The 15208-nt window shown below is 38.6% G+C and overlaps 1 long non-coding RNA gene across 3 annotated transcripts in view; it reads right to left on the bottom strand.

Annotated features, from left to right (window-relative positions):
* Positions 1-7850: 7850 nt before the first annotated feature.
* Positions 7851-15208, bottom strand: part of LOC144241750 (uncharacterized) — a 9287-nt gene continuing 1929 nt past the window's right edge. For 2 of the 3 annotated variants that reach the window (XR_013338177.1, XR_013338178.1), the window contains exons 4-5: positions 12351-12442; positions 7851-8002 (exon numbers count right to left, since the gene is read on the bottom strand). This is a non-coding gene — a long non-coding RNA (uncharacterized LOC144241750). Of the gene's footprint in view, positions 8003-8403; positions 12178-12350; positions 12443-15208 lie in introns of those variants that run through there. The other variant, XR_013338179.1, reaches the window with a different exon arrangement.

Here is a 15208-nt window from a genome sequence, read left to right as displayed (position 1 = left end):
ATGATTGACTCTGGGACCCTGACAAGATCAGGCTTCTGGACAGTTCAACAAGATAATTATCCCTGCCCTCTAGATAGTATAGCTTCTCCTTGAAAAACCTAGACATGATCCTGTGACACTTTTAAGCTTCATAAATTTCAATCTTCCTTCCATATCCTCATTATAAGTTTTAAATCTCTAGTTGCCATAATAAAAATTTGGCCCTTCCACGTGATAAATTAATCAACTTTCTAGTTTCTTCCAGTAAAATAGTGTAAAATGGATTAAATATAAGATTTATAGCAGAGCGTTGTTAGCAAGAACATAAAGAAGAGAAATTCAAACGGATTACTGATACACTACTCCATGTATCAATCATGTGCTAAGTTTTCATAGGTAATGCCATTTCTATGACCCATCTATACAACTCCTGGGTTTATATTTGGGAGGAATTCACAGACAGTTCCATAAGGGAACAACTTTGATATATTCTCCGGAACATTTATTTGTAAAAGTAGCCATAGGCATCACTAAAGGAATGGATAAGTGTTAAAGAAATCCTGTAAAAGAATATGCAGCAATTGGGGCACTTGGGTGATTCAGTTGGTTGAGTGTCCAACTTCAGCTCAGGTCATGATCTTGTGGTTTGTGAGCTCAAGTCCCATGTCAGGCTCTGTGCTGACAGCTAGGTCAGTGCCTGGAACCTGTTTCGGATTCTGTCTCTGTCTCTGTCTCTCTCTCTCTCTCTCTGTCCCTCCCTCACTCATGCCCCGTCTCTCTCTCTCAAAAATAAACACTAAAAAAAAAAAAAAAAAAAAAAAAAAAAAAATTNGGGAGAAGGGGAGAGAGAAAGAAGAGAGAATCCCAAGCAAGCTCCCACTTTGGGGCTCTATCCCTCTCTCCAAAAAAAAAAAAAACAAAAAAAAAAAAAAAAAAAAAAAAAAAAGAATATGAAGAAACTAAAAGCAGTAAGGAAGATAGATACACATACAGAAACATGAAGAGGCTTTTTAAATAGCAGAGAACACAAAAGGAGAAAACAGTTAAAAGATCTATAAAATACTACTATTTTTTTTTTTTAGTTCATGGCATTTGTCTATGAACAAATGAGGCCTCTCTCTTACTTTTATTTTCCTCCATCTCTGATTGTTAATCCTATCTGCCCTCTTCCATGGGCATTCATAAATGTTCTCAAATATATGTGTATGTGTTTTGTAAAATATGCAGTGTTACTTTGTGTATGTATTTTGATTAAACAGTGTTACGCTACTTTATTACCATTTTATTAATAGTATCATACTATTATGCAAATATCATGGACTAAAAAAGTATGATTGCCACAATTCTGTATTTGAAGCAAATATGCTGCTTAGCCCTTGAATCTCAGTGCAGTTTCTCTTCAAGAAAACAATTCTTTCTTTCATATATACATAGCTATTCCATGATGGTTTATTATAAAACCCACTGTTGGGAGTTCTTAGCAAGCCTCACAAATTTTTTTTAAATAACAGAATTCCATTCAGAATGAATCAGTTTCAAATATTCAGCAAACCAAATATATAATTAACTTGCTACAGTCAACTCTTAGAGTTCACAAGAAAGTACTATTTCTTTGAAGAAACTTTTCAAAACCTGAATTCAAGAGTCAAAACTTGTGTCCCCAAGGTTGAAATCCTATCACACTTGCTATGAATCAATGAATGGGAGAAAAAGGAATGTATAGGTATGGGGGGATGGATAGGAATCTTATAGACAGAGACACAAAGAAGCAAAGAAGTACGGAAAGAAGGGAGGTCTGGGGCAAATAAGGCAAGGCAAAACTTACCTCTTGGCAGAATAATCTGGCGCTCTCTACTCACTGAGGCTCCTGGGATGAATTCCCTTACCCCACAATCTTTCTTCACACAAACCAAATTCTAAGTGGAAATTCTTTATTGTTTGAAAAATCCCTTTGAAAAAGAAATTACAAGTATTTTGTGCTAGGGCAGGCATGTACTCCCAAAAGCCTGGTACCTGCCATTCCAAAGGCCTAGAAAGACACAACTATCCTGTCTTTTACCTTCATGTCTTAGTCTATGTAATGAGTAAAACAGTACTAATTAGCATCAGGGAGTTGTCTTGGCAAAAGACAGAAAACAGGGATACACTTCCCTTGGCCATGTGAGCTCCCTGATCGCTACTTTAAATTTCATGTTTTATTCCCTCCACTGTCCATTTGTAATATAATCAATATGGCAATTTAGGCAGCGAATGCCAGACTGTCTACCACAGCTGGGAAAATGCCAATTCACTTTTATTGCTTCCCTCCCGCTTGCTAGTAACTGAAATAGGAATCGTATCATAAGCTTACTGAATTAACCCATCTGTAAGTGACCAAAGACCATTTCTGGTACAGCCTTACATTTCTGCAAACAACAATGAAACATGAATGTCTCCGTAAGTCTGTATGCCATTTTACAACAGAAACAAACCTTCTGAGTTCCCTTTTTCAGCTGTCTTCCAGAGTACAACCCAATAATCTGGACTAGACCCTAAAAAAGCCAAGACTAAAATCCATATGTGCTTGCTATACATAGTATTCTTGTAACAAGTGTTCTTTGGTTTTTCTTTGTTTGTTTTCACTTAATACAATAGTAAGCAGCAGCCCTTTAAATGACAAGTAGTTGGAATTTTTACCTTTGCTTCTGGTAAAGCCACAGGAAAAACGAACCCCATGAAGTTTGGAGGGAGAGGAAAAAATATATTAAAATCAAAGCCCAATCACAGTTACAACTGAGATTCCCTAACAAATCTTGGGCATATAAAAATCACCTTGAGTACTCATTTTAAAAGCAGAGTTCTGGATGTCACTCTAGACCTTGCCAATGATGAGAATCTTTTGAGAGTGCGGTCTCAGAATCTAAACATTTTAAACAAGAATGGCCAGAAAACTGTGATGCAGGCCATCCACAGACCATAACTGTGTAAGCACTGCCTTGAGGCATGAGGTAAAGTTGACAACAGAAGCCTCATCTGTTGAATAGCCATAAAGAGATACAGAGCCTTAATGTAAATGGCTTATCAAGTTACTCTCACCCAAACTCTATGAGAATCAGAAGGGACTGGAACTGCAGGGAGAGGGGGACAACTTTAAATTCACTGCACTATAGGTCAGGATGGACCAGCGTGGAGTTCTGCGACAAAACAACAGGGCAGCAAGAGAGCAAAGTGAGAACACTCAGCATGCGGAAGACGGGAAAGAGGGTAACAGGAAATGGATATTCGGTTTCCAAGACAGCAGAGGTAGACATGTGCGTACTCAAATTTTACAAAGGATTATCCTGTAAGGGAGAATGAAGGCTATAAAGAGATAATACCTTCTGATCCAAATTTTAGGAAAGTCAATCTGTTATGGAAATATTCCTAGTTTATACACGTTAAAAGGGTTACAAAACTAAAAAGACAATGGTTTATCGAATAATTTGTCTTTAGCACAATTATGACTATTCAAATTCAAATATATGTTGTCACCAAGGCCACACAACAAGTAGAGCCACCAAGAAGAGGTGCAAATGCCAAGCAGCACAATGGTGACAATGGTGTGCATGATACTGACAATCAGTCCACCCTGCAGTACAAGAAATTGCTAATTCTCTTCATTCTCTGGGTTCTTCCTTTTCTCCCTAACACATAAGGTGGTATTTATTAGAAAGTTGTTCTCAATATTAAGGAGAGTAGCAGCGAATCTTGAAAGCCAAATCATAGGGATTAAGCTTCATTTCATCAAAACAGTATTTTCTATGTACCATGGTGTCACCAAAAGTAAAAAAAAAATCTAACAGTATCTGCTTGAAGTTGTGCTGCTCTCGGGACACTTGGGTGGCTCAGTTGGTTAAGTGTCTGACTTCAGCTTATGTCATGATCTCATGGTTTATGAGTTCACGCCCTGCATCAGGCCCTGTGCTGACAGCTCAGAGCCTGGAGCCTGCTTTAGATTCTGTGTCTCCCTCTCCCTCTGACCCTTCCCCACTCGTGCTCACTCTCTCTGTCTCAAAATAAATAAAAACACATAAAAAAATAAAGTTGTGCTGCTCTCCAGGGTGGATGAAATTCCAATTCTTTAACATAGCATACAATGTCCTTTACTATCTGGCTCCAAACTACATTTTCACCTTTCTTAACAACTACTCTTCCAGCCACACTGAAAGTTATCACAATTCCTTGCACACAGCATGACCTTTTATGTCTGCCTGTCTTTTCAAATATACATATATAATAATATACAATATATATCCCTTGTCTGAAATGTCCTTCTCTTTCTAGAAAACTCCTTTGTATCCATCAAGAACCACTCTAAAAGTTACTTTTCCTATAAAGTCTTCCTATCTTCCTCAAGAATTTATGGCTCCTTCTGTATACAATGACTATAGTATTCACTATGTCATACTTTCTATATACCTGTCTGTGTATCTCTACTGAACTGTCAAATCAATTTTGCAACATAAGAATGTAACACAGCATAACAGGCAGCATGCACTCTCACTTTCTCTGAACAAAGATTGGTCTGGTAATGGGATGAAGAATCATTTGAAGGGGAAAAAATAAAGGAAGACCAGGATACACGTGAGACAACTTGAAAATTTCATATAGGGGCACCTGGGTGGCTCAGATGGTTAAGCATCCAACTCTTGATTTCGGATCAGGGCATGATCTCTTGGTCCATGGGATCGAGCCCCGAGTCACTCTGGACTGATAGTGTGGAGCCTGCTTAGGATTCTCTCTCCCTCTGTCCTTCTCTGCCAAGCCCCACCCCTCCAGCTTGCACACATGCATGTAAGCACTCTCTCTCTCTCTCAAAATAAATAAATGAACATTTAAAAAAAAAGATTTCAGGGGCGCCTGGGTGGCTTAGTCGGTTAAGCGTCCGACTTTCGCTTAGGTCATGATCTCGCGGTTTNAATTAAAAAAAAAAAAAGATTTCATCTAGGTTGGTGTCAATGGGAGAAAAACAGAAGTGTCTTGACAATCACAAGTAATAGAATCTATCAGATCTGTCAACAGCCTGGATGAGGGAGAGGGAATGGAGTTCAGCAAGGCCTTATGACTAAGACATTGGGCTTGTTTGGGCTTGTGTGTCTAAATAACAGTAGAAGTAAACGGAAATAGTAGAGTACTAGGATTGAGGGCTAAAATAACAGCCCTATGCATGCATACTAGGTTGGAGAATTCAGCAAGATAGATAGAAATGTGCAATAATTAAAAATGTGAAAATGGAAGTTGACAGAGTTAGAAATATTAATTTAAAAGTTCCCCCAATACTGCTAAAAGCTAATACAGTCTGAGTAGATAAAGTTATTAAGGAAGAAAATGTTTTTTTTTTAAAAGGACTAAAAATTAACCTTAAGAATTTATAAATTTAGGAAGCAGAAGGAAGAAAAGTCAGCAAAATCATAGCCAGTAGGATAAGAAGAAAACCAACATAGTATGACATGGGAGCTAAGGAAAGAAGTATTAGGTACTAGGTATTGGGAATTGGTCAAGAAAATGACTAAGGATTTTATTACTAGGTTATTGATGGCTTTTAAAAGGACTGTTTCAAAAGAATGTTATAGGCTGAAAACAATTTCAGCAAGTTATCTGAGTGTGCTTTTAAGAAGCAGTAAAAGTCAACCAAAAAAAAAAAAAACACTGATGAGGTTCTGGAAAAACGGCTAAGGAGGAGGATCCTGAGCTTACCTACTCCCATGGACACACTGAGATAACAGCTACCATAAGTGCAACTAACTTTCCACTGTTAATTGTAAAGAGAAGGCCACAACGAAAAGGGCAGGACAGGCAGAGATATAATTGGGAACCAAACTCTGCTCCCCATCCCCACCCCTCCTCCTCGACCCTTTACCGTCTCCACCATCCCCACCAACCCATCTCTCCACAGGACTAACCACAAACAGGAGGGACACCACAAACACAGAGAAGTGGAAGGATCAGACCCCACCCGGCCCTAGGAAGACAAATCCCTTAACATTTGGCTTTGAAAACCAGTGGGGCTTAATTTAGGGAGTTTTTGCAATCAGCAGGGCTTAACTCTAGGTACTTTAAAAATGATTGGGTTTAGCTATAGGACACACCAAGAGGGAGATTAAAAAATATTCCCCACTCTTAAAGAGCCAGCATAACAAATAACCCAGCAAGATACAACAGTAGAAGCAGTAGCTTGAAATGTGCCTAGTATATACTGAAGGAGGTTTATTCACTAATCTCTGAAGTGCACTGGAAGGACAGGGATACTTGGGAGATACTAGGAGCATTCCTAAGAAATGCTGGCAGGCACCATTTCTCTCTCCCTGCCCAAACCGAGATAGCCAGCCACGTGCAGGAACCAGCATGACCACTCTCCAACTATTCCTGCTAGCACTGGACACCCTGCAAATGTTCCGATACACCCTACCCAACCTGACTCACTTGGCAGGTGTCCCTCCAAAGCCACTCCTGCCCCAACTGTCCTCACAAGCAACCCCAACAGGGCCCAGTGCCACTCCAAAGCAACTCCTACCCTGGGCAGAAGAGAAGATAATCACATACCTGTGTGCCTGCAGTCCTAGAAGCAAACCTTATAGCTGGCAGTGCAGAGAATGTGTCCTTCCAATTAGCCCTGGACTGGGGGCAGGCATCTAGTCTAATTGCCTATCCTGTGCAAAAATGAAAGCCTCCAGGAGACAATACAGGGAGAGCATCCTGCAGGTCAGTGACTGCAGCCTCAGCAGATGGGCTGAAGACAGGTATCTGGTTTGACTGTAGACACTACCCAACCACAAGCCTACAGTGGCCCCAGGCTGGCTCCTTAGCAGCACAGGGATGGAACCCTGTCCAGTGCACCCACAAGAGGCAAAGTGGACCACTGCAGCCAACTGAACTGAAGGCAAATGTGGATCAGCCACAAAAGGGCACACACAACCAACATAGGAGACACCTCTGAAGTGTCTGGTTCTGATGAATAAGGGACATTGAGCTGCAGGGCACCACAGGACCTCTTCTTCATAAGGCCACTACTTTTAGTATCAGGAGACATAGCAGACTTGCCTAATACAGAGAAACAAACACAGATAATTGGATAAAATGAGAAGACAGAAGAATATGTCCCAAATGAAAGAACAGGACAAAACCACAACAAAAGAGCTAAATGAAATGGAGATAAATTATATGCCTGAAAAAAATACAAAGTAACAGTCATAAAGATACTCACTGGACGTGAGAAAAGAGTCAGTGAGAACTTCAACAAAGATAGAGAGAGAGAGAGATAAAAAGTCAGTGATTAAGAACTGAGTAACTAAATAAAAATATACCAAAAGGGGAGCACCTAGTTGACTCAGTCAGTGGAACTGTGACTCCTGATCTCAGGGTTGGGAGTTTGAGCCCCAAACTGGGTATAGAGATTACTTAAAAAAAAAAAAAAAAAAAAAAAAAAAAAAGGCAAAATTTCTCTGAATACTGCTTCAGAAATACTAATTCACATTAAGCACTCATCTAGTATCAGCATCTTAAAAAGTTCCAAAGATCTTAATACATGTCCATTCAGTGCAACAGTCTTCATCCCGCCATGCAAGCAACTATCGAACTCCTCCTTATCCCCACCATATTACAAAACAAGGCAAAGACAGAGGGAATAACATACCCTATTTTCTGGGAGAGATATAATACAGGAACAGGATAAGTGGGTTTCCACATCTCCCACCACTGCTTTATGTGCCTGATTCATCTTCTGTCTTCCTTCCTGGGCACGATGGGACTCCTTTGATGGAAGGCAAGATGGCTGCCATCCTTCAGTTATCACAGTACTGTACCTTTAGAATGGACAGCATCAGCACTGTGATAACTGAGCCAGGGCAGCCTGTCAGTCACGGTGTCGGCCAGCACCATCCTTTCTGGGTGGCTACATGACTTCCTCCGAAGGTTCCCATGAAGTGAAGAAATAAAGATCCCCTTCTGGTTTGAGATGTGAAGAAGCAAAAGAAAAAGTAGGGTCATGGCCCAGCAAGTGGTGAGACTGAAATAGTAAAAGGCCCAGTTGAATCATATTAGAATGAAAGATGAACACAAGATGAATGCATATTAATGATGAGCAACCATATGATTAAGCTTTCAACTCTGACAATACATCAAACATGCAGTAAGCTTCCCAGCTATTTCAGTATTCTCTCTTCCATGCATGGATTCACCAACTCTGTCTCCCTGACCTCAATCATCTACATAATAAAAACTTAGGGGGGCGCCTGGGTGGCTCAGTCGGTTGAGCGTACAACTTCAGCTCAGGTCACGATCTCACGGTTCGTGGGTTCGAGCCCCGAATCGGGCTCTGTGCTGACAGCTCGCTCTGAGCCTGGAGCCTGCTTCGGATTCTGTGTCTCCCTCTCTCTCTGACCCTCCCCTGCTCACGCTGTCTCTCTCTCTCAAAAATAAATAACATTAAAAAAAAGAAAAAAAACTTAGTAAGGAACTACTCTGTTCCAAGATCTCTTCTAGATGTTCAGCAAATGCTCCTTATCCTCAAAGTGCTCACAAACACAGCGAGGATACTTCTCACGTGCATTACGTTAAGTAATTTCCTATGTGCTTCTCATTTGGTTTTCACAAGAACTCATATGGGGGGCTATCCATGAATTACTCATTATCACAAAAAGATTTTAAAAATAGATTAGATATCATTAGCCCATTTTACAGATAAAAAATAAAAACCTGAGAACTTAGGTGATTTCCCTGAGATCATGCCCTAAGTTATGGTAAACCTGGGCTCCAATCCATGTCCAATGATCAAGACCAGGTTTTCTTTTCCCCTCTACTACAACCTGACCATTCAACTCATCAACCTGATACACAATTTACACAAAGGGATTTCTGAAAACACTTAATTTTGGATTCAGATTTTTAATTTTCTCAGTATCTCAGGTAATGAAGCAGAAACTAATGGGGATTTTATGCTTTAAGGAGAAATGCACATTAGGAAAAAAGAAAAAAATATGACTTTGATTATTCTTACTCTGAGTTCTAAGAATGTACTCAAATTGATGACACTGATGACAATTATGTACTTAGCACACCTGCAGGGTGTTTTCCACTACAGTTAGTATCAATTCTACAGTTATGGCAGTGCAAGTCATTGACAAACCTCTGGAATGCATTAAAAAAAAAAATCAACATACACAGATCACTTGCTTTGAAATTATCTGTACCTTTGAGACATACCCTGAAGTCATTTCAAGGATGATTCTTACTTTTAATAAAAAGTATAAAAAGATTCTGAAATTGGAATTCAGGCTTTAGATTATTAACTTATTAAAACCATGATTCACTTGGTTTTTTTTCCATGTCAGTCATAAGATCTCAAGTTATTTCAATATGAGTGGAACTCGACAGATATTTGAAAAATAATTATGTTTTCAATTAGGCATTTTTTCAGTTTCAATGATTCATTATATGCAAATTAGATATTAGCACTATACTTCAAATAAGACAGATAGATGATGAGTCAATTCTTTAGATGAGAAGCAGAAAATGGGAGTACAGTACAATCTATGCCCTATGAAACTGACCTTATCTTCAGAAAGTAACATCCAACGAAATAATCCACCTTCACACAAATTAAAACAACATTCTCTAAAGTACAAAAATACCTAAAACTTAAGGAGGTCATAATGCCTAGGTTTTAGCCAACTGATGTAATACAGAGTTGAAACACGAGAGGGCAACGAAGCTTAAAAAAAAACCACACAAAAAACAGCTGGATCTCATAACTTTACGTTCTTGGAAATAGCCGCACATTTTCACCCAAATTATAAACATCTGTTACATGCACAAAGATATTATGATTACTTGAGAATAAAATTTTAGATAGCTGAACTGTCAAAGAGGATAAAAAGATTACCACCTAACATTTCCTGGACAAGTTCTGTCAGTTCAGAAAAGACGAATACTTACTGTGAGACACTGAAAGGCAGATCAGTATGAAAACAAATAACTGGCCTTGATAAACTTAGTAGTGATTAGACTGTTCTACGCTCAGTATTAATGTAACTAAACATCTAAATGTGAAGTATACCAAGATGAACTTAGTTCATGCTGTACTACAAAGCTAAAATTCACTTTATTTAGCCATGACCAAAACCCACACAACTAAACATTTCTGGTACATTAAATAAAAGATATTTCCTTATTTTTCTCTCACTTCATTTTATTCTGTCTAAACTGGGATAAAAAAAAAATACAACACCTCGCAGACCAAGAGATAAAAAGCAAATTAACATTATACTGTGAATACATACATTAACAGAATTACAGAGTAATTTCAAAAAAAAGCAGTTTCAAGGAAAAAAATATGGGTTATTGTATTTTATAAATACTGATAAATAAACTTCAGAAATGCAAAAAGATCTTCTTTCTTCTTGGAAATTATTCTTTATAAATGTCCATTTTTAAAAAATCAAATCTGAAACATATCTTTCTCAAGAGTTTTCTTATAAAAACGAAACTGTTTTAATATTAAAACAAGTGACTGCAGGTACTTATGCTACATATCAAAGTATACCACAAAGTAAGAGAAGAAGAAACAAAATAGTGATGTAAAATGCTTCCTACGGAGATCAAATTGATTTTAAAGTTCTATGATAAAAATGTTTGTCATAGAACTTTAAAATCAATTTCTTCATAACACATACATTAATATTATCAGTAAATCAAGTACTTATGGCAAATGGGTATACCAAAGAACTTGCTTTTAAATCTTGCGGAGTACAGGGGCGCCTGGGTGACTTGGTCAGTTATGCGTCTGACTCTTGGTTACAGCTCAGGTCATGTGAGAGTTCAAGCCCTGCACCGGGCTCTGCAGCTGGCAGTGCAGAGCGTGCTTGGGATTCTCTCCATCCTCTCTCTCGCTGCCCCTACCCCTACTCCACTCATGCTCTCTCTCTCTCAAAATAAATAAACTTAAAAAATTTTAAAAAGAAAATAAATCTTGTGGCGTGCAAATGCACAAAGAACATGTCACATCCCTCTTATCTATAGACCAAAAATGATGATTTTGAAATTTTTTAAGGTTTTTTTTTTCTGAGAGAGAGAGAAAGAGAGCACGCACATGAGCAGGGAAGGGTCAGAGAGAGAGGGAGACAGAGAATCCAAAACAGGCTCCAAGCTCCGAGCTGTCATCACAGAGCCCGATGTGGGGCTCAAACCCATGAACCATGAGATCATGACCTAAGCCGAAGTTGGACGCTTAACCAACTAAGCACCCAGGCACCCCCAAAAATGATGATTTTGAACTTTCAAATACCTGAGTAAGTAAATGGAAGCACCATAAAATAAGCTGCAGGCAATACAATGTATTTAAAAAACACTTTTAAAACACAATAGTTTAAATAAGATCATTTAATTAAATCCATCAGTCTTTTACTGAAGTGTGATTGTTTTCCAACTTGAAAACAGAAATCCAACTGAGTATTATAAAATGTGCATATCTGACCAAACTATAAGGTTATAAAAATGTACTGTCAACAAAAAATGCTCAAATGTCAATTACTACTTTGTTAGAAGTACATGAACGTATACATGCATATTGCTGCAAAGCTTTGCTATAGCAACGGTTTTTAAAAACTAACTTGTTTTATAGATTATTAGGAGACCTGGAGTGAGGGGATTACAGGTACCTTTTTTAAGGAGAAAGAAACTGGCTAAAAAGGCAAGGAGAAGCCAAGGACCACTGCCCTGTGCAACGTCTACCCTGATTGTCACAGAGAAGCATTAATTGGGAAGAATTATAAAGGGAGTGTCAGGTTTTACCCACTTTCAGCACCGACCTCTACGTCATCTCCTACTACAGAACCCTAACAGATCCATCTCAAGGAAAAGACCTATCAAATAAAGTATGTACACAATGATGTAGAGAAAGAAAGAAAGAAAGAAAGGACATGCTTTCTTACTAATGCTAATGGGAATTTTAGTCCAAAAAGGTTACAGGAGACTAAAAACTTACAAATAAGTGGATTAGCCAATAAATTGTATCACTAACCTTTTCCTCTTAACACACTCACCATACACACTTTTAGTCCAACTGTCTATTCCACAGTTCTTTTGCTTTCTGATTTTGTTCTTGATTCCATTTTTTCCACAGAGTTTAGATTTTAGAGTCCGCTCACAAGTCAGTTTTATTCTGATTTCACTTCTGTATTAAACCTTTTTAAAGTCAAAATGATCTACCTTAATAAGCTAACCATCTCTAAATACCCTGTCTCTAATTAATCTATGACTTCCCCATTACAGTGCTGCCACATAAAATGCTGGCTCTTAGATTCTGAAATTCCCTTAAGGACCAGCTAAAAGGGGCAAAACCAAGAACTTTCACTGACCTCGAGTTCTAGAACCCTGCAGCATTCCAGAAACACAATTAAACTCCTCTTTTCTGCAGGGTCCACCATCCTCAGAGCTTTCAGTCCTGCATCTGTAAAATAAACACATTTCTACCTGTAACATAAGCCACAGCAGTACTGCACTCATTTTTAATAGTAAACACTTTCTTATACAGGCATACCTTGCAGGGATGACAGGTCCAGTTCTAGACCACTGCTCTAAACCATCCCAACAAAAGGGGTCAAAATAATTTTTCTGGTTTCCCAATGCATAGAAAGGTTATGTTTATGCTACATGGTAGCCTATTAAATGTATGACGGCATCTTGTCTCAAGAAACAATGTACGTACTTTAACGAAAAAGTATTTTGCCAAAAAATTATCATCTGAGCTTTTAGCAAGTCATATTCATGGATCACTGTCACAGGTGTAATGAAAAACTGTGAGAATTACCAAAATGTGACAGAGACACACAGTAAGCAAATGCTGTTGGAAAAATGGTGCCAATGGACTTGCCTGACACAAGACTGCCACAAACCTTCAATGTGTAAAAACCACAGTATCTGTGAAACACCATAAAACGAGGCATGCCTGTACTGTAATTTAATTTGGCATGGCTTCTAATTATTTCTTCCAATCAGAAGTATTGTTCCTAAGGTCAGAGACTGCTTTCTTCATGTCACTTCAAGACACTAATCACAGTCCTTTCCACAAAGTGCACGCTCAACAGGTATTTGATTAACTGATGAACCTCGTCATTCCCTAAGGATTCTGTAAATAGATAATCAACCTAAGTGTATGTTTAATTCCAGCTTTTGTCTGTATGATCTTAAGCAAGGTACATAACTTTCTGTCATCTGTAAGAGGAGGGGATTGTTATTTAAATGGCTCCTAAGTTCCTTCCAGGGCCATTAGTGTACCTCATTAGACAAAACCAGCCACCAAAAACAGCACTATCTCCATCTAGGTCATCATCATACTTTTTTCGGAAGCAAGGGATCAGCAGCCTTGTGGGCCCAATTACCACCAGTGGAGCCAGGATGGGGGGGTGGAGGAGAGAAAGTAAATGAAGGAGTAAAAGAAAACAAACATGAGCGGTATCACTAAAATGCCACCAGGTGTCACAACTGTTATGGTGTCCCTTACTGTTCTCTGATAGAGTTTGGTATGCCCAGGAATCTTTTAAAAGAGCACCTACAGCCTTATTTGTGGGCATCTAAATTTCACCATGACACTCCTACTAGCCTTTCTGGTCCCCTGCACACTTGTATTGACCTTCCTGAGTAGGGCATGCCTCCCACATATAAATCTGCAAAGCATTCACTATTAGGTCTTATGCACTAAAATAATTGACTATTGGGGTCCCCAAATTTCTACATGGAAAAGAGCAAGGGAAAGTAGAGATTTCATGTAATCACCTCTTCTGAAATTAATCCATGGACCAAAAAGAGCGATGTTATAAGCCAGTACTGTCCAGAAGTAAAAAGCAATCCATATATGTATTTTTAAATATTTTAGTAGCCATATTAAAAAAAAAGTTAAATAGGTTAAATTAATTTTAATAATGTATTTCATTTAGTTCAATATATCCAAAATAGTATCACTTGAACATGTCATCAACATAAAAATTATTCATGAACTATTTTACTTTCTTTGTACTAAATCTTTGAAAATGCGAGTGTAATTTATACTTACATCACATCTCAATTCAAACACTAAATTTTCATCAGAAATACTTCATCTATATTTAGATTTCATGTTTCACAGTTTAAAAAGGTGATGCATATGTGCAAGTTGTTTCCAAACATATTAAAGTTTTCCAGTAACTGAATCAAGTCCCAGTTTTAAGAATTTACCAGAATTTAAAATTCAGTTTCTTATCACAGCCAGATTGCAGGTGCTGGACAGGGATACGAAACTGATGGCTACTATGTTAACACAGTTACAGACAACCCTGTCTGTCACCCGGATTCCTCTAAACATGAACCAGATTATAGGTTACCTCTCCAACTAGCAAGTCCTTCTATGACACCCTCCAGATGTTCAAATTAATGCCAAGTATTCTTTGCCCCAATACTCATCCTTAAATTGTCAATACTTCAGTGATGATCACTTCTCAAGTAGCCCTTCCCAGAGACTGAACAATGCTTTTCGCTTAAAGAGAAAGGTACATCCCAATCCAGGAAAAGAATGGAGACACTGACATTCAGAGAAATGCCGTTCAGTTCCAAGGTAAAGGTGGAAACTCCTGACACCCGTTACTTCTTTGTCCAGGATGTTAGTCACCCCACAAAAGTTAGTCATTATGATGAGCCTCTCAGCAGCAGCCACTGCACGCGCTTCATCTTCCTCAAGTGCTCCTTCCTAGCCTCCCTCCACAACCTCCTTGATCTATCTGAACAGACTTTTAGAGCACACTCCAGGAGCCCCACTTTAATTCATTCTTAAAAGTACTTGTTATTGTTGACATACCAAAACATATGAATAATTCAATAAATGAATCTCGAACCAGCCTATTAATCATTCATTGGTCTAGGTATCCAAGTTATCTTGAGAAAAGCTTTTTTTTTTTTTTTAACATGCATGGGAAGCATCCCCTCCACTCTTCCCCAAAGGAACCAACTACAAACACTACAGGTTTCCCTCCCTGTGTCAAAGTTCAGTGTTCCTCCTGCAGCTGATTTAAAAGTTGATCTTCTAAAGGAGCTGGATTCCTAAGATAGTTCTATTTTGAGCCTTCTTCCTGTTCTGAAGCTAAAGTTGGAAGGGCTTAGGTGGTGATGTCATGAAAGAGAAACTGTTGACTTTTACAGAGGGGTCTTCAGCAGCTCTGGCTGGGGCTGCTCATATGACAGAACC

The sequence above is a fragment of the Crocuta crocuta genome, unplaced genomic scaffold (assembly GCF_008692635.1).
Source record: "Crocuta crocuta isolate KB4526 unplaced genomic scaffold, BGI_CrCroc_1.0 scaffold17, whole genome shotgun sequence".
Classification (NCBI taxonomy): Eukaryota; Metazoa; Chordata; class Mammalia; order Carnivora; family Hyaenidae; genus Crocuta; species Crocuta crocuta.
The sequence above is the reverse complement of the archived record's forward strand: the minus strand, read 5'-3'. Positions and strand labels throughout refer to the sequence as shown.